At 53.1% G+C, this 19,464-nt stretch overlaps 1 non-coding gene across 1 annotated transcript; it reads left to right on the top strand.

Annotated features, from left to right (window-relative positions):
• The first annotated feature begins 2,400 nt into the window (after positions 1-2,400).
• On the top strand, positions 2,401-2,502 carry LOC112426139 (U6 spliceosomal RNA). Its single transcript, XR_003017421.1, has one exon. It is a non-coding gene; the product is annotated as a U6 spliceosomal RNA (small nuclear RNA).
• The last annotated feature ends 16,962 nt before the right edge of the window (positions 2,503-19,464 follow it).

Raw genomic sequence — 19,464 nt, 5'->3', positions numbered from 1 at the left:
CAGGGGTCTGATCGAGCCAGAAAGTAGGTCTAGTTAGCGTGGCCTCAGGAAGTCCGTTGTCACTTGGATTTGACAAGGGACAAGACGACCTGCTGGTTTCTGGGCTCCTGCTCGCTCTGCGCTCTGCGCTCTGCGCTGTCTGCAGGGGTTGGTACCTGCGGAGTGCGCTTTGTCTGGAGCAACGCGGTGCTGGAGGATGAGGAGACCGGGAGGAAACCTTCCCCCTGCAAAGCTTGTCTCCCTTCCCTCCCATCAGAGGGAAGACACAAGGGATTCCCCGCAGAATGAACCAAGGCCTCCCCAGGAAGGACATGGGGACAGTTCTGCTGTGCAAAGCCTGAATTCACGTTTCTTTCCTAAAATGGCTCCAGGTCTCTCTGCAGCCTTGGCCTGTCTTTGAATCCCAGCCCTGACTTCCCTGGTGTCTGTTGGCCACCCCCTTCTGCGAGCCAGCAGGTGAAGCCCTGACCTGTCCGCCTGGCCTGGGGCTCTCCAGGCTCTGGTCCCCTACCCTCACTGCCCCTGGGCGAGGCTGTTTGTGACGCGGTGTGGCCAAATGCACACAAGCCGCAAAAGTCATAGAGGGTACATTCTCTTCTCCTACCTTAAAAAATACACCGTGGTATCTGGAAAGCTGGGTTCCAGTTTGGAATTCTCAGGCTAGGCCGGGCACAGTGGTTCACACCTGTAATCCTGTTACTTCCCAAAGCTGACATGGGAGGATTGCATGAGCCCAGGACCTCGAGACCAACCTGAGCAATATAGTGAGACCTCTGTCTCTACAAAAAGTTAAAAAATTAGCCAGGCATGGTGGTACATGCCTGTACCCAGCTTGCTCCAGAGTCTGAGGTGGGAGGATTGATTGCTTGAACCTGGGAGGCGGAGGTTGCAGTGAGCTGTGATCATGCCACTGCATTCGAGCCGGGATGACAGCGTGAGACCCTGTCTCAATTTAAAAAAAAAAAGAGAGAAAATTAAAAAAAGAAAGAAATCAGAATTCTTGGGCTCCTCGTTGATTTGCATCAGGACATGGAAGTGGGGCGGCTGGTCTCAGCCTGCAGTCCTCACTTTCAACACCCGCCTTTCTCCCCACCTCCAATTCTGTCCCACACAGAGATGGGTCTCCTGGTACATGCCTGTGGACACTTCAGTCCTCACCCACTCACAGCCATCCCAGGCCACCCTGCAGGAGGAAGGGGCCGTAGGAGTAGGTTTGGGGAGGTCTGGGCAGGGACTCCTGAGGTCTGGGGGCTGAGGTGCCATCTAGGAGCTGTGGGCACATCCCAGTGGCCCCGTAAGGAGGGGGCAGGCCAAGGACAGGGCTCCTCGCCTGAGTCAAAGGCAGTGATGGCATTCATGACTTGGTGCTCTGGGTGAGCCACATTACCCATGCACTCCTGTCTGCCCGCTTTCCTCCTCCTCTTGCTGTCTCTTCCATGCCTTTGATCACAGTCTTGTTTCTCAGAACACCTGCTTCTGTTTCATGCATGTGTAGTAAGGATTCCAGGCTCACTGCCCAGGTTTGAGTGCTGGTGTTTACACACACCTGGACTGTGGGAGATGGCTGATGGGTGTCTCTTCCTCTCCCGCCCTTTTCTGAGCTGCGCTGAGGATGAAGACAGGAGGGTCTCATCCTCTCCAAATGCTGAGAAGTCCCTGGGGAAGGGGACCCGGAGGGGCCGATCTGGCTCTTGAACTGGGCTGGTAATGGCCATGGGTGGTGTCATTTTCAACTAAACCCCCAAATCTGGAAAAATGAATGACATCAGACCCTGGCGTTTTTGTGTGACGTTCTTCTTGGTGGATAAAGGATGGAGCTTCTCCAGAAAGAAGTGGGCATTCCACCTGCCAACTGTGCAGGGAGAGGCAGAGGCAGGGACAAGAAGTGGAGAGTGGGAGGGTGCCATGGGGAGGCTGGGAAGGCTGGGGTGCCCCAGTGTTGACCTCTCTCTGGGCCCTGGGTGTTGCCACGTGGACTTCAAGGACAGAAACACACTTGCTCCTCCCCACTGCCTCGCTGGGGAAAGGAACCTGCGGCTCTCAGTGGCAAGCCAGGCGAGCAGGCATCAGTTCTGAGTTAGGCTAGGAGTGAGCTGTCCTGCTATCTGGCACCTTCAGCGAAGCGTTGTCAGAATTTACTCTCCGTAGGTTCTGGGAAGGGCAGCCACGGTCCTCCTGATCTGGTGAGTGGGCACCGGGGCCAGTATCGGTGGGTGGATGAATGTAACCCTGACCCATAGTATTCTGAGGTCAGTCAGCCTGAGTGGTCTTGGTTACAAATGGGGGCGTCGAAGTTTATAAAGGCGGTCTGGGGACCTGCTAAACGCTAGACTGTGTTTGCGCAGTCGAGTTAACGTATTCTCTTGGGTTCTAATTCTTTTGAAAAATAATATTTCGTACTTGCTTTGGCAGCATGTATACTGGAATTGGAATGATACAGAGAAGACTACTGTGACATTGCACAAAGATGACATGCAAATTCATGAAGCAGTTCATATTAGTTTTTTTTTTTTTGAGACAGTTTCATTCTGTCACTCAGGCTGGAGTGCAGTGGTGCCATCTTGGCTCACTGAAACCTCGCCTCCTGGGTTCAAGTGATTCTCTTGCCTCAGCCTCCCAAATAGCTGGAATCACAGGCGCACATCACCACACCCAGCTAATTTTTGTGTTATTAGTAGAGGCAGGGTTTCACCATGTTGGCCAGGCTGGTCTTGAACTCCTGACCTCAGGTAATCCGCCTGCCTCAGCCTCCCGAAGTGTGGGATTACAGGCGTGAGCCACGGTGCCTGGAAATTTTTTTTTTTTTTTTTTTTTTTTTGAGACAGAGTCTCACTCTGTCGCCCAGGCTGGAGTGCAGTGGCCGGATCTCGGCTCACTACAAGCTCCGCCTCCCGGGTTCCCGCCATTCTCCTGCCTCAGCCTCCCGAGTAGCTGGGACTACAGGCGCCCGCCACCTCACCCGGCTAGTTTTTTGTATTTTTTAGTAGAGACGGGGTTTCACCGTGTTAGCCAGGATGGTCTCGATCTCCTGACCTCGTGATCCGCCCTTCTCGGCCTCCCAAAGTGCTGGGATTACAGGCTTGAGCCACCGCGCCCGGCCCAAAATTTTTTTTTAAAGAAAAATAATGTTTCACATAGAGTATTTAAAAAATATATATTTGATCAACCAGAGAACCATGCTCACAGGCCAAATGGATGTGAGAGGAGCCTGTTCCAGAGAGTCCCAGGGAGTGCCTGGGACGGGGCAACCCAGCATAGTACAAGGGCTCTCAGGTCAGGCTGCTGGGGTGGGCCTGACTCTGGAGGCCTGTGCTTTATGATGGGCCAGTAGTTCCTATGACTGGCCTCCGTGCACCTTGAGACCCTCATCTGTAACGTGGCATCCCAGAGCACCCAACGCTGAGGGTGGTGTGTGAATCAGGCAAGATGGCCCTCGCTGGAGGCTGGCTGTCGACGGCAGGCTCTCCCTGCATCTACAGGGCCCCGGGTGAGTGTGCAGATGGGGGCCCAAGTGGCACATGACTGGGTTTAACGTTATGGAATATTACTAATAATATGTTTTATTTTCATGCTTTGACAAACACGTACTTTTATGTCGCTCTAGTGGGCCGGGTTTGAACTGAGAACTTCCTGGTGGGTCGCTCAGAATTCTCTGCTGATTTGGACCACATTGGAGAGCTGGCCCCAGCCCTCAGCCTGGTCCCCTTACTTTAGCAGCTCTTGTCTGCACCACGGGGCCCTGTTTGAACACAGTGGACATCTGACTCTTTACATCCAAGCGGTCACCCTCCCCGAGCTGGCGGGAGCACACGTGCTGGTGGTGAGGCCTGCTGCAGGGAGGCGGTGGGGCCCACATCGCTGGGTGCAGGCCCAGGGCTCAGAGAGTTCCAGGGTGGGCGCCCGGAGGGAGGCCTGCAACACAGAGGCACACCTCCTTGACCTTGCACGAGGCTCACTCTATGGGGGACGCTGGGGGAGCCCGACCCAGGGACCCCCTGGCTTGAATCAAAGGCTGACAGTGCTTCCAAATGAGGTAGGGTGGAGCTGTGGTGGGGTGGAGCTGTGGTGGGGTGGAGCTATGGTGGGGTGGAGCTGTGGTGGGGTGGAGATTGGTGGGGTGGAGATGTGGTGGGGTGGAGCTGTGGTGGGGTGGAGATTGGTGGGGTGGAGCTGTGGTGGGGTGGAGATTGGTGGGGTGGAGCTGTGGTGGGGTGGAGCTGTGGTGGGGTGGAGATGATGTGGTGGGGGGTTCACTCCCTGGAAATCTTGCCGTGCACCCCTGTTTAAGAATCACTAATTTATCAGTTCTCTTTCATGCAGTACACATATATTAAGTGTCAGCTGCATACCATCCATTGTTCTTGGCTCTAGGGACACAAAGAGCTAGACTCTGCCCTAAATAGCTGTCCCAGAGTGCCACAGATAGGGTGACAGCAGTGGGCACAGGCCTGGTGGACATAGAATTCCAGCCAACTTCCAAGGAGGGACAGGGCCTATCCAAGAGAGAGGAGATGCAACCTGTTCCACTTTTGGCAAAGCCCAGCAGGGGCTCCTAAAGTGGGAAGGAGAGTGGCTCAAATGCTAACAGGCTCCATGAGCAACGCACATGTGCTCGTCCCACCGTTCAGAGGGCCTGGAAGCCCCAGACACAGGAGCCCACCCCTCGGCAGCTCTTTTCCCGGGGCCTCCACTGGGCTTTGGTGAGAGAAACCAGAGTGGGATAAGGACCAGAGCAACCCCTCCTGGTGCAGGAGTGCAGATGCGGCTGCTGTACTTCCCAGTCTGAGCTCCCCTGCAAGGCCAGGCCACTCCCCATAGGTACCAGAGGAGTGTGACAGCCTAGAGGGAGCCCCGGGGTCACTGAGAAAGCCTCAGGCCCAGGTTCAGGGGGCCTGACCAGGAGCAGGACTGGACCAGGAGAATCTGGCATCTCCCCAGCCTCCACCAGGAGAAAAACACTGAATGCCAAGCCAGAGCATGGAGGGAGGCCTCCTCCGGGGCCAGCCAAGCAGGGACAGGATAGCTGAGGATGGAGCAGGAGCGGGGAGAACCCCTCGCCCCACAGACACCCACACAATGCAGTACTGTGCTGCAATAAGGGGGAATGAAGCACTGACGCGTGCTAGATGGGATGAGCCTGGACAGCAGAGTGCGAGTGAAGGATGCCAGGCACAGGGGGGCGCATGCTGTATGAGTCCATTTCTACGAAAGGAGCAGGACAGAAAGCAGAGAGAAAGTAGAGGAGGGGCTGGGTAGGGTTGGGAGAGTGGCAGGTGCAGGTGAGGGTGGTGAGGTTTCTTTTTGGGTGATGAAAATGTTCTAACATTGATTGTGGTGATGGGTGCACAAATCTGTGACTATATTAAAAACCATTGAATGCTTGAAATGGGTCAATTGTGTGGTAGGTGAGCTCAGTAAAGCTTTTAAAGAAAAACAACCATCTGACAGCCCAGAGTCAACATAAATAAAGCCCAGGGTCACAGCAGCCGCTGCTGGAGGGGATTTTGCTTGTGAGGGCTACTACCACCACCATACAACCCAAGCCCAGCTCACCACCGGCGAGATCGACTCCAGCTCTCACACTGATGTGATGTCCATACAAGACAAGAGGCACGCCCATTTCCAGGCATCAGTATCATTCATCCCAATCTCTTCTGTTTTTATCTACAGAAGTTATAGGAAAAGGCAAGAGAAAACCCAGCCTATTGTTGGGAGACAGCAATGAGCAGAACCAACCCCAGGCCTGGCCCAGATGTTGGAACTATCCAATAGGACTTTAAAACAACTATGACAAACATGTTGACGATCTAGTGGAAAAGTGGACACCATACGTGAACAGATGGGGAATGGCAGCCAAGACAGAAAGTATAAAATGCATGGAAGAGATTTTAGGAGGAGGATGATGGCACCATGTGGAAGATGGGAGGACACAGAGGTGTTAGGACAGTACAGCTGGCTCTCGGTATTCTTGCGGGATTGGTTTCAGGATCTCCTTTGGATGCCAAAATCCAAGGATACTCAAGTCCCTTATATAAAAGGGCTTAGCATTTGCTTCTAACCTGCTGTATACTTTAAATCATCTCCAGATTACTTATACCTAACACAATGGAAATGCTATGTAAATAGTTATGCTGTATTGTTTAGGGAATAATGACAAGAAGAAAAGCCCGTATGTGTTCAGTAGAGATGTAATTTTTTTTTGGGGTATTTCCAATCCACGGTCAGTTGAATCCATCGATGTGGAACCCACAGATACAGAGGGCCAGCTGTGCTGCTAGAGTGGGTAATGACAGGGAAGGCTGTGACAGAGCTTTGTCATTCAGGGAGGGTCTTGGTATTTGTTCTTGTTTCAATTTTAGCAAAACTGATGTTGCTCTGATAGAAGCTCCTGTCAAACTGATGTCTTATCCTTCTTAGTGCCTCAAACTCTATCTTATTCAGACATGTTATAACAAGTTCATGTGAGTTTATTTTGGTGTAAAAACATTCTGAAATCCATGCATAGTTTTTTCATAATACACATTCTCTATGAGCCTTTTGAAGACAGTTTGCCTCTTACATTGATTTAAGACCAACTGACAGGTGAGCAACAGTTTGAGGAATTTGGGGAAGGGTGACTGGACTCTGTAAATTCTGAGGGAGAGGAATGGAGGGTGAGCTCCAGCTGGAGGGCCCTGGTCACTTCCCAGCCTTCCAGGTCCCCGGGAACCACTCTCCCCAGCTGCCCTGGGCACTCCCAGCCAGGGCAGGAAGCATCTGTCCGGGAAGTCCGGCCACTGCCTTCTGGGCTATGATCTGGGGCAACAGTGCCTCCTATGGCAGGGAACACCCAGGACAATGTCCTTAGAGGCCTGCAGATTCATTAGATTTTCAGTTATTACCATTTTTAAAATGAGTTAAGTCCTTCCAGGCTCAGAATTTCAAAGGACAGGAAGCACCTCTGGTTTTACTTTAAGAAGCAGGAGCCTCAACTTCACAAAGACTTGAGGTGGCCTCTCTGGGAGGCCCTGCCCAGTGTGAGCTGCAGGGCAGCCCCAGAGGAGTTGCCTCCACGGGCCTCCTTCCTGTGATGATGAGTCAGGAGGTGGTGGGGCACAAGTCCTGCCGTATCAGCGGTCACACGCAGGCAACTCTCAACCAGAGCCTCGAGATCAGTGGCCTGGCCCCAGCATGGGCCACTTGTTGCGCTAGGAAATGTTGATTGATCCCTTTTGTTGTTTTTGTTTTTCTAAATCTTTGAGGACAATTGTGGATAATTGATGTTATTAATAACAGTAATAATGTTAGTAATAATTGATGTTATTATTATTATTTTTTGAGATGGAGTTTCGCTCTTGTGGCCCAGGCTGGAGTGCAATGGCATGATCTTGGCTCACCACAACCTCCGCCTCCCGGGTTCAAGCGATTCTCCTGCCTCAGCCTCCCGAGTGGCTGGGATTACAGGCATGTGCCACCACGCCCAGCTGATTTGGTATTGTTAGTAGAGACAGAGTTTCTCCATGTTGCTCAGGCTGGGCTCGTACTCCCGACCTCAGGTGATCTCCCCTCCTCAGCCTCCCAAAGTCCTGGTACTATAGGCGTGAGCCACCGTGCCCAGCCTTGCATCGAGCTATTAACGTATGCATTACCTCACATACTTACTCTTTTGTGACAAGAACACTCAAACTCTATTCTCTTAGCAATTTTCAGGAACACGATACATTGTTACTAAGCAGTCACCATGTTGTAACAGCTCTCAGCGACTTATTCCTCCTATTACTGAAATTGTGTTTCCTTTAACCAACATCTCCTCGCCACCCCATTTCATCTCTAACAAGACGATAGTGAGCATCTATCCATGAAGTACATAATCAAGAATATTTGTGTAGAGAGTGCAGCAAGTCCAGTCTGTAACACGTGATCTGACAACTGTCTCATGCTAAGTGGCTGACTGGCCTGTACAGCAGTTCAGCATATGGGGTGCATATCCCACGCACAGCTGTGATGGGGTGCTTTTCCCTGCGGAGCATGACCCTTCTGTCTTCAGTGCGTTTTAGGAGGAAGGGCTCTGAGTGAGGTGACAGGACCCTCGGCTTAGTCCCTGATGAACCCCTAACTAGCTGTGTGGCCTCTGAGCCTCAGCGTCTTCCTCTGCAACACTGGGGGGTTGAATCAAGCCACATGTAAGGAGCCCAAACTCCTGGGCTGCCCCAGAGCCCCACTGTCACACGCCCCAACACATTTGTGGACTTTCAACCTCCACCCCCGCAGCCTGGCCCCTGGTCTTGAACACATGCTGGCAGGGACTTGTGGCTGAAGCAGGAGCTGGGAGGAGGGGAGAGAAGCTCCAGGATGGGCAGGGGGAGCCAGTTGAAAACCAACTCTGGAATCTCCCAACCCAAGACTTAGGGTGGGAGCAGGTGAAGTAAGGAAAGACACCCTCACCCTGGGAGTTTTGAAAGCAGCAGAAACAGAACAACTCTCTTACACATGTTTGAAAATGTTCTTTTATTACCTTTGGGGCTCACGTGTTTGAAAATACTCTTTTATTACTTTTCCATTAAAAAGTAATAGATGAGGTCGGGCGCGGTGGGTCATGCCTGTAGTTCCAGCACCTTGGGAGACTGAGGCGGGCAGATCACCTGAGGTCAGGAGTTTGAGACCAGCCTGGTGAACATGGTAAAATCCCATCTCTACTAAAAATACAAAAATTAACCAGGCTTGGTGGTAGGCACCTGTCATCCTAGAATCTGGGGAGGCTGAGAATTGTTTGAACCTGGGAGGAGGAGATTTCAGTGAGCTGAGATCGCGCCACTGTACTCCAGCCTGGGCATCAGAGCAAGACTGTCTCAGGAAAAAAAAAAAAAAAAAAAAAAAAAGAAGGAAAAAAAGTAATAGATGATAATAGATGAGTCTTGTAAGATGAACACATTCTGGAGATCTGTTGCAGAACAATGTGAATATGTTTAATGCTACTGACCTGTACATGTAAAAACGGTTAAGATTTTATGAGACATATATATAGATATATATGAGATATATAATAATATATTACATTATATGTAAGTATTATTTTTTTGAGACGGAACTATGCTCTTGTTGCCCAGGCTGGAGTGCAGTGGTGTGATTTTGGCTCACCACAATCAATCCACAGGGGTAAAAACAGCTTAAAAAAAGAAAGCCCATCCACCTCTGGGACTTCTGCCCTTCACCTCTGAAAAGACCCTTACCCACTTCCCTCCCCTCCTCCCGGCCCCTTCCCCATCTCTGGATCTTTTGGATCTGCTCATCTTTCTTCCTGCCCTTCCTGCCACCAGCTGAACTGTTGCATAATGAACAGCTGCCAGCAAAGATATCCAAAACTGTGCTGCACTTTCTCAGTTAAAAGCACCAATGGAATGTTCATCCTTTTTTTAAGCTATTTTTACCCCTGTGGATTGGATTAAATCAACTTGATCTTCACGGTCTGCACCTCCAGGCTACGATGAGCCCATGTGCTCTTTTTCAGGTCCCAGATTCCAGGTAGGCAGGACATCACCATGTAGCTCTGTGAGAGCTGAGCGACCACCTCCTGTCTGTACCTGTCATGCATGTCCGTGTGAAGAGACCACCAAACAGGCTTTGTGTGAGCAACACGGCTGTTTATTTCACCTGGGTGCAGGCGGGCTGAGTCCGAAGAGAGAGTCAGCGAAGGGAGATAAGGGTGGGGCCGTTTTATACGATTTGGGTAGGTAAAGGAAAATTACAGTCAAAGGGGGGGTTGTTCTCTGGCGGGCAGGAGTGGGGGTCGCCAGGTGCTCAGTGGGGGAGGTTTATGAGCCAGGAAAAGGACTTTCACAAGGTAATGTCATCACTTAAGGCAAGGACTGACCATTTTCACTTCTTTTGTGGTGGAATGTCATCAGTTAAGGCGGGGCAGGGCATTTTAACTTCTTTTGTGATTCTTCAGTTACGTGCAAGTCACGGGGGATGTGGTGGCTTGGCTTGGGCTCAGAGGCCTGACAGTACCCACCACAGCCTCTGCACTCACCAAGCCCTGCCCCAGCATAGGATCCCGCCTTTCACATTCAGAAGTCCCACCTCCGGTACTAGAATGTATGTTCCTGACGGTTAAAGAGGACATTTCCTGTGTGTTGTGCGTGAGACTCAGCGTGTTACTTCCTATGCCAATGCCCTTAGCGAATGATTGTGAATGGAGAGACTAGACGGCAGAAAACTTGCCATGCAGGACTTTCCCTTTCTGAGAGGAGGACCCAGAATATGATGATAGGAATAAGGAAAAATTGAATAATGCCTGCCTTAGCAAAGTGGCTCGCTCTAGGCCTTTCTCAGAGTTTAACGTATTATAAATTAGGATGGCATTAAAAAATAGAGTCAGAATGGTTTGCACCTGATTATGATGGGCCAGGTGTTTGCCTGGATTCCATTCCTAGTCAGTCCCCACCAGTCTAGCTAGGAACCGACCTTTGTAGCGAGTCCTAGGCTTGGTCCTGAGTGCTTTTTGGAAGGAAGGGTAGTAGGGGGCAGGGAGGTGGGTGGCTGGGTCCCCCCGGCCTTTCTCTTGGACAAGCCTGCAACTCGTCCTCTCTCAGGCTCCAGGGCAGGGCAGGCACCTTCTCTAGCTAACAGCCTTGCTGGGAAAGCTACTGTGATCATGTAGGTAAAAAACGCCTTGTCAACCGCAAACTTCCAGACAGAAGTCCCGAGAAATTCTTACCGTCTGTTCTGGACAGTGGCGCGAGGGCTATTTGGAGAGCTGAACTCCGTGTCAGCCCAGCACGCCCCGCCCCAGCTGTCTCAGCTGCACCCAGGAATCCTGCGGCGGCCACTCCCCTCTCCAGCTGGCCCCGTGATGCAGAAAACATTTTCCCCACCCATCCCAGCAACGCTCGCCCTTCCTTACTAAGTCACACTTGTGCCTGACTCCCAAAAGTACGCTTCACGCCCACGCGTGGAATCGAGGGAGAAACCAGCAGATCTGGGCTCGTGGCCCTTGCCTGGCCCGGGCACCTCTCGCGACCGCGGTCCTGTCCAGGGCGGACATCGTCCACCTTCTTACATGGGGGAGCCGAGCCTGGGAGAGGCCAAGAGACGTGCCCGGGCGCACACTTGGCCCCCAGCTGCTTGCAGTAGAAACGGGGCCCCGGAGGTCCGGGGGGGTCTGCCCGGCGGGGTGCCCGGGCCTGCAGCTGCGGCGGACTCGCTCAGAACCAGATGCAACGGGAGGAACCGCGTTGTGCAATGCTCATTCCTGGGAGGGGAGTTCTGCCCCTGGAGACGGGGTCACCAAGCTTTCCTTGTGGGATGAGGTTTTTCTCCCTCCATCCTCGCCTCCTCACCTGGCTTCTGCTCGGAGGAGCAGCTGGGTCGGCAGCTCGGGCTGGCCCCTGCCTTTCCCTGAGCGCCTGCGTCTGGGGCAGCCTGGCTGGCTGGCGCGAGCCCGGCCTGTGCCGGCTGTTCCGAGGACGCCGGAATGTGGAGTGGGGACGCCGACAGGGAGGACGCCTCTGCACCATCCCCTGGGGCAGCGTGGGGAGCTCGCGTCCTTCACCTTCGGGGCAGGCGGAGGCCCGGGCGCGGGGCGGGCGGAGGCGCGGGGCGGGCGGAGGGGCGGGGCGGGCGGAGGTCCGGGCGCGGGGCGGGCGGGGCGCGCGGGGCGGGCGGGGCGGGCGCGGGGCGGGGGCGGGGCGCGCGGGGCGGGCGGAGGCGCGGGGCGGGGGCGGGGCGCGCGGGGCGGGCGGAGGCGCGGGGCGGGCGGAGGCGCGGGGCGGGCGGAGGCGCGGGGCGGGCGGAGGGGCGGGGCGGGCGGAGGTCCGGGCGCGGGGCGGGCGGGAGCGGGAGCTCAGTGCACCGTGTGACGCTGCTCATTCGGGCCGAGCCGGTGCTGCTCCCCCGGCTGCCAGCACTGACCCTGCGTGAGCGCTCTCCGGCCACCTGCATCCGAAGAAAGCCTGGACGGCTGGCCATAGGGAAGCCCTGCGGGTCTTGAGCTCACCTGGAGGAAGCCCAGCGCAGTCAGGAGGCCGTTCCCTCCGGAAACCCTGGCAGCCCCGGTCGCCCAAGCGGCAGCGCAGTCTCCAGAGCTGTGGTTAAAGGAAGGCTTGACCGGGATCGTGCCTGTCATCCAGCGCTTTGGGAGGCCGAGGTAGGAGGATCACTTGAGGCCAGGAGTTCAAGACCAGCCTGGGCATCATAATGAGATCCCCATATCTGAAATGTATACATATATATATAGATAAAAAATATATATTTTAAAGAAAGGCTCCATTCACAGTTCCCTGGGAGGGAGGAAGCATTTTAAAAAATCAATCAATAGGCCAGGTGTGGTGGCTCCTGCCTGTAATCCCAGCACTTTGGGAGGCCGAGGCGGGCGGATCACCTGAAGTCAGGAGTTTGAGATCAGCCTGGCCAACATGGTGAAATCTCATCTCTACTAAAAATACAAAAATTAACCAGCCCTGGTGGTAGGTGCCTGTAATCCCAGCTACTTGGGAGACTGAGGCATGAGAATCGCTTGAACCCGGGAGGCAGAGGTTGCAGCAAGCTGAGATTGCACCACTGCACTCCATACCACTGCACTCCAGCCTGGGGGATAGAGCGAGACTCTGTCTCAGGAAGAAAAAAAAAAAATTCAATCAATCAATAAAAACCCCTTTCATTCTAGAACGTTAAAAACATACCCAAATCAGAGACTAGAATAATGATCGCTCATGTATCCATCACCCAACTTCATTTGAAACAGATCTTAACAACTGTGCTTGTTTCTTAAAGAAAAGAAACAAAAGGGTGTGGTAGTATCTGATTTATAGTAAATATTTTCATTCACTCTTTTCAGGAAAAAATGGGCAGGATTGGGGTGGGTTCAGGGCAGAGCATTGGAGAGCCCCCTTTGTGGACTTGAGAAGTCTCTACATGTTGGCTTGTGGAGGAAGTGGGGTGGGGCCCTTTTGGGGAGATGCTGGATCAAGCACAAAAGGCACTGCCCTGCGGTAGGGAAGCTGGACAGGAGGGATTTTTTTAAAAAGTAACGCAAGAGGATAGAATTATAACCTGTGGGTAGAAGTTTTAGAGACCCAGATATTTGGCTAAACCCCCCCCAGAATTAGCTGGGCCTGGTGGACCTGTAGTCCCAGCTACTTGGGAGGCTGAGGTGGGAGAATCTCTTGAGCCTGGGAGGTCAAGACTACAGTGAGTTGTGATCATGCCACTGCACTCCAACCTGGGCAGCAAAGCAAGACTTTGCCTAAAAAAAATAAAATACACCCTAACACAGACAAAACTGCACAAAGTAGAATGAGCTCCTGTTGCAGCGGCTGCCATGTCTAAATGTTCCAGCCAAGGATGGTGAACAGCTTGGGGGTCTGGAGGAGGAGGGTATCTGTGCACATTCATAACACCTGAGACTCAGCTCCCAACCCTGGCGCATTTTATCCTTTGAGGAGAGAGATGATTTTTTCCTAAAGTAAAATATCATTTGGAGTAAATCCTAAGTCAAAGCATGACTCCTAATTCTTCTGTTAGGTATAGGAGTGAGTCGAACCTTTTAGGTTTTTATTTTGTTTGTGTGGCGGGTGAGCAGTGACTTACTGGGCCAGTGGTGCGGTGGTAAAATAATTTACCAAGACAGCTGTAGGTAAAGAAAATAAGATTTATTAGAGGAAGTAGGAAAATGTGTGGCAAGGTTGCAGTGGGCGGAATCAGCAAAAGAGGAGCTGCCTGCCGGGAGACCAAGGCCGGCTGGGGAGTTCATAGAATGGAACTTGGGCTGATTGATAACTAATTTCCGTTTTTCTATCCGCCTAGGTGTTTGATAAATTGAGGTGTTTGTTGATAAGCAGGAAGTTTGTGAGCTCTGTGCGTTTTCTGCTCGGGAGGGCCACATGTCCTGGGCGGTAAAGAAAAACAGACCCACAGCGTGCGGCTTCCTCTCTTTGTTTATCCGTCCTGGACCATGGAGGAAGGCAGACCCATCACTCATCTGCTTTCTCTCTGCTTTCACCTGGTCCCGCCAGCCTGGCTCCTTTTTCCTAATTAGGACTCCGCAGTTTGCATGGTTTCCTTTTTTGTTTTTTTAAAAAAGAGATAGAGTCTCACTTTGTCACCCAGGCTGGAGTACAACGGTGTGGTCATAACTCACTGCAGCCTCGACCTCCTGGGCTCAGGTAATCCTCCTGCCTCAGCCTCCCAGAGTACTGGGATTACAGGTGTGAGTCACACAGATGAAGACAGCGTTTGTAAGTCTGAGGTCTAAGCACATACCGCTGAGGCAGGTGTTGGTGTATGGCTGGAAAGTGATCCTGCCTTGGTTGTCTTCCCACATGTCTTTCCCGTGAGCCGTGTGTACAGATGTGTGACTGTGGGGGCTGGGAAGTCTGAAATCTGCAGGGCGGCTGCAGGCTGGAGCCCCGGAAGAGCTGATGTCGCAGCGCCACCCGCAGGGCAGTCTGCGGCAGAATTCTTTCTCTGAGGGGATGCTGGTCTTTTCTCTTAAGGCCTTCAGTCCACTGGATGAGGCCACTCCCTAATGGGCAATCTGGAGGTCGTCTGCTTTAGGTAAAGTCCACGGCTTTAAATGTTAGTTTCATCTTCAAACACACCTTTCACAGCAGCATCGGGATTGGGGTTTCACCAGCAACTGGGTGCCGTGGCCTGGCCAAGCGGACACATCAAGTTACCATCACAAGCAGTAACGTCACAATGGCTGGGTGCATGGGGGGCTGTGGAAAAAACACTGCTTTTTCTCTCCACTCTCACTCTCCATACAGAATATTTCACCTCAGGTCACCAAAACTTGGGATTTCTCCCCACAGGCAACCCGTTCTCCAGCAGACACCGGCTGGGTGTCCTCTCATTCAATTCCACTCTGATGCTGTCCTCTTGGAGACGGCATCGAACACCACAGGCTGAGGGCTCAGACCTCAAGGCTGCCCTCACTTTTCATGCCCATTGCAAGCCCCAAGCTGTGACAAATCTCAGTTCCCCTGATCCCCGTCTTAAGGGTGGTTAATTTGCTAGGGTAGCTCACAGAACTCAGGGAAACACTTTATATATGTTTACCGTTGTGTTATGAAGGATATTACAAAGGACACAGATGAAGACACTCATGGGGAAGGCATGTGGGGCAGGGCGTGGAGCTTCCATGGCCTCCTTGGACACCACCATCTCAGAGCCTCTACGTGTTCTCTCTCTGGAAGCTCCCCGAGCCCTGTAGCTTGGGGATTTTTCTGGAGGCTTCATTACATAGGCATAATTAATTATCTCACTGGCCACTGGTGATCGACTCAACCTTCAGCTCCTCTCCCTTCCCTCGAGGTTGGGGGATGCAGCTGAAAGTCCTGACTCACTAATCACAGGGCTGGTTTCCCTGGCAACCAGCCCCCATCCTGAGGTCATGCAGGAGCCCACCAAGAGTCTCCTCAAAAGATGCTCCTGGCCGGGTGCAGGGGCTCATGCCTGTCATCCCAGCCCTTCGGGAGGCCAAGGCAGGTGGATCACTTGAGCCCAGGAATTTGAGATCAGCCTGGACAACATAAGGAGACTTCATCTCTACAAAAAATAAAAATGATTAGCCGGGCGTGGTGGCCTGCAGCTGTACTCCCAGCTACCCAGGAGGTTGAGGTGGGTGGATCACTTGAGCCCAGGAAGCTGCAGTGAGCTGTGATCACACCACTACACTCCAGCCTGGGTGACACAGCGAGATGCTGTCTTGAAAAAAAAAAAAAAAGATGCCCCCATAACCCAGAAAATTCCAAAGGATTTAGGAGCTCTGTGTCAGCCATTCCTATCGCTCAGGAGATGACAGATTTTAGGACATCTATGTCAGGAATGGGGGCAGAGGCCAAATATGTATTTTTTATTATATCAAAATATCACAGGGGTCCTGGTGCCTGGCCTGGGCTTGGAGTGGCAGGGAGAACCCGGCTCCCAGCAGTGGTGGCCTGAAGATGCCTCACGGGTGGGCTGCGGGAGTTGCTGCAGTGACCTTCACAGACTGGCCTCCAACAGTCACAGCCAGTGGGCATCTCAGGCGAGGCCTGGGTGGAACACAACTCCCCATAGTTGGGGTGTGTCCCCCAGCGCCTTGGCACATGAGCCCCTGGGGCATGAAGCAGAGGAGACCACTTAGTGGAGTGGAGGCTCAGAATAAAAGGCACTGCACTGGCCATCAGATTTTTAAAGCAATAGCTCATGCCCATAATCCCAGTCCTTTGGGAGGCTGAGGTGGGAGGATTACTTGTGTCCAGGAGTTGGAGAGCAGCCTGGGCAACATAGTAAGATCCTGTTGCTGAAAAAATAAAAAGAATCTTAAAAAAAAAAAAAATGATGAGCTGGGTGTGGTGGTGTGCGCCCGTAGTGTCAACTCCTTGGGAGGCTGAGGTGGAAGCTACATTTAAAAAAATGTTATGTTGGCCAGGCATGGTGGCTCATGCCTGTAATCCCAGGACTTTGGGAGGCCAAGGCGGGTGGATCACCTGAGGTCAGGAGTTCGAGACCAGCCTGGCCAACATGGTGAAACCCCAAAAACACAAAAATTAGCTGGGTGTGGTGACGGGTACCTGTAATCCCAGCTATTCAGGAGGCTGAGGCAGGAGAATCGCTTGAACCCAAGAGGCAGAGGTTGCAGTCAGCCAATATCACACCATTGCTCTCCAGGCTAGGCAACAAGAGCGAAACTCCATCTCAAAAAAAAAAAAAAAAAAAGTTATGTTGATTTTGCCACAATACCATAAAAGATCTGTCCTCCTGGTCCACTGGGTCGGGCTGTCAGATCTGGAGCGCGGGTGGGTCGCCCCGTGGCCTCCGCTGCTGGAGGGGGCTGGTAATTGTAGCAAGGAACAGCCGTCCCCGTGGAGGTGGTGGTAGGGAAAGGTGCTGCCACAGTTTTTCTTTCTCTACCGTTTATTTATAACACAGGAGAGAGTGGGAGCCAGGAAACCCTGCATGGGGACAGTGCCATCCCAGGTGGAGGTCGACCCCCATGTGTGTCTTGATGAGCAGCCCCCACCTCATCACATGAGGAGAAAGGAGAACTTCCTTTGGGGAAATGGACCCCAGTTTTGGAATCCTGGTCCTTAAGAGGCCTACACCATGGCTTTGGGCTGGGTTCCTGGCCTGGCGGGTGGCAGCACCTTCCTTGTGGTGCAGGAGAAGGGCAAGCTGTGGTCGGCCGGCTGAAACGTGCTGGCTGGAAGAGAGGCCGTGTTTACATTTTTAAAGTCTGGGCCAAGAAAATCTGTTTGGGAATGGAGTTCCTGGGCCAAGTTGATTGGATCCTGATTTTATGGATGAAGACAGCGGCTTGGGCTGCGAAGTCAGGTCACTGTGGGTGATTTTAGCCAGAGTCTGTCTCTGGCCATGAGGTCATGGCTCTTAGAGCATTTCATTCTGATGTCCTCAGTTCATCCCAGGCCTGCACCCTGTTCCCTGCTCCTGGCAGAAAGCGCTCCGTGAATCCAGCCTGGGGATGGTGTGGCGGAAACACACCGGGATGCGTGTGTGGGGGATGCTCATGGCAGCCACCTGTGTTTGTGCGCCTGAAACAGGGAACACAGGAGTGACGTCCAGGCCCATGCAGTGACTGCAGGAGTGGGGAACCTGGGCTCATGGGAACCATTTGTTTTTTTCTGAAATGTGATTCTAGAAGTGAATAATTTCCAATTCGAGCTCTTCAGCTTGGCCCCATCCAAGACACACAGACGAACACTCAGCCCCTGAACAGGACACACACTCCACCCTGGGGAATTCAGCTGAAGGCTTAGGTAGTGGTGGTGTCCAGGCCCCACAGAATCCAGGCCCCAGCGCCTGCTGGAGCACCGTGGCTCCCCCCACCCACCCCCACCCGCATGGGGCACATCCTGTTGTGAGCTAGCAGGCTAAACGCAGATGATAGAGAAACTAAAATGAGAACAAGAAAGTGTCACATTTGGAGTGCCCGTCATCTAATCAGAACCAGAGACAAGAGAGAGCCACGCCTGCTGGGACCCTTCCCTTGAGGGAGTGGGTTTCAGTTCCGCCAGTTTCCTGGCCAAGGGCCCCCAGAAGCCTTTGACGACAGCAAAACCAGCCTTTGCTGCCTCCTCCCTGAGGTCTGGAGCCTCCCTGAGGGTTCTGCAAAGAGGCTGCTCCGTCCCAGGCCACCCCGTGAATCATGGGCACAGGAGACAGGGAGGAGGTGGGCCGCAGCTCCTTCAGAAGTTCCCAAATGCCAAGGGGTCCTTCTGAATTTCCTCCCCCTTCCTATGGGGAGAAGGCCAGGCCTGTTCCTTCCTCAGTTCCTCCCTTCAAACAGGTTGGGCCCTACCATCTGGACGCAGGCCTAGGGCCTCCCAGCGAGTGAGGGCAGTGGCTGAGTCAACGGGATCAGGCACTGGAGTGAAAATTCCTTTTTTGGAAGCCAGGCAGTCACTGCCCAGGCTGGTGGAATCCTTGGGAAGTGACGCAAGCCTAGAGTCAGTGAGAGGCAGGAGTGAGCGCCCCTCGGCCAGGCCAGCCACACGCCTGGCTGCAGCCCTCCTCACCTCCTCTCCTGCTGGCCCGAGGGGGCAGGGCTGTCAGGAGCTCCTTATATAGGAAATGTTTTGAAATCACAGCAGACGGCTGTCTGAACAGTCTTTGTAACCCTTGCTCTACCAGCAGCAGCAGCTCATTCTGGAAGGAAAGAAGGGACAATACTGGAAGTGCCTGTTTTTTTGTGATGTGAAAGAAGAGCCTGTGCTTCAAGGAACGCCACCTCCTTTCCTTTTGTCTTTCCTGCTGTGGGGCCTGGCCCAGCTTCTGCAAGAACTGGCTTAGACACAGTGAGAGCCCAGGACTCAGGCAGACGCTGGTCACGGGGCCTCTCAAAGGGGACTGCAAACTGTCCGTGAAGGGAGGACCGTCCAGGCCGGGAACGGCCGAGCAGCCGCTGGGAGCCCCGGGAACGGGGGAGGGGACGGGAGAGTTTATCTTCCTCTAGGGTTCCAGGACACACTGTGGTGTCTTTCCATGGCCAGAGCTGATGGCTAGGGAAGGAAAAGGACTCCAAGGCATCATTTCTTAATCGGGAAAGATTTTTCTCCTAGCATCTGCTAGAGCCACCAGCTGCTGTGTCTGCAGCATGAGGTGTAAACCAGGGCATCCGATGAGGGGACAAGGTGTAGCCCAGAGCTTCCTGCTTCGGGGCCTGAGGTCCGCTCTTGCTTCCATATGAGGGGGTCCCCCCTCCCCAGCCAGGAGGATTTCTTGAGTCTAGGAGTTTGAGACAAGTCTGAGCAACATAGCAAGACCCCATCTCTACAAAAATTAAAACACTAGGCGTGGTGGCATGCACTTGTAATGTCAGCTACTCAGGAGGCTGAGGTGGGAGGATGGCTTCTGCCCAGGGAGGTCAAGGTGGCAGCGAGCCGAGATCACCCTGCTGCACTCCAGCCTGGGTGACAGAGCTAGACCCTGTCTCAAAAAGAAAAAAAAAAAGGAGGCTAAAAAAGTAAAGTCCTTTCATTCTCA

Source organism: Macaca nemestrina, chromosome 19 (assembly GCF_043159975.1).
Source record: "Macaca nemestrina isolate mMacNem1 chromosome 19, mMacNem.hap1, whole genome shotgun sequence".
NCBI classification, from domain to species: Eukaryota; Metazoa; Chordata; class Mammalia; order Primates; family Cercopithecidae; genus Macaca; species Macaca nemestrina.
Note: the sequence above shows the minus strand (reverse complement) of the source record. Positions and strands in the feature narration are given on the sequence as shown.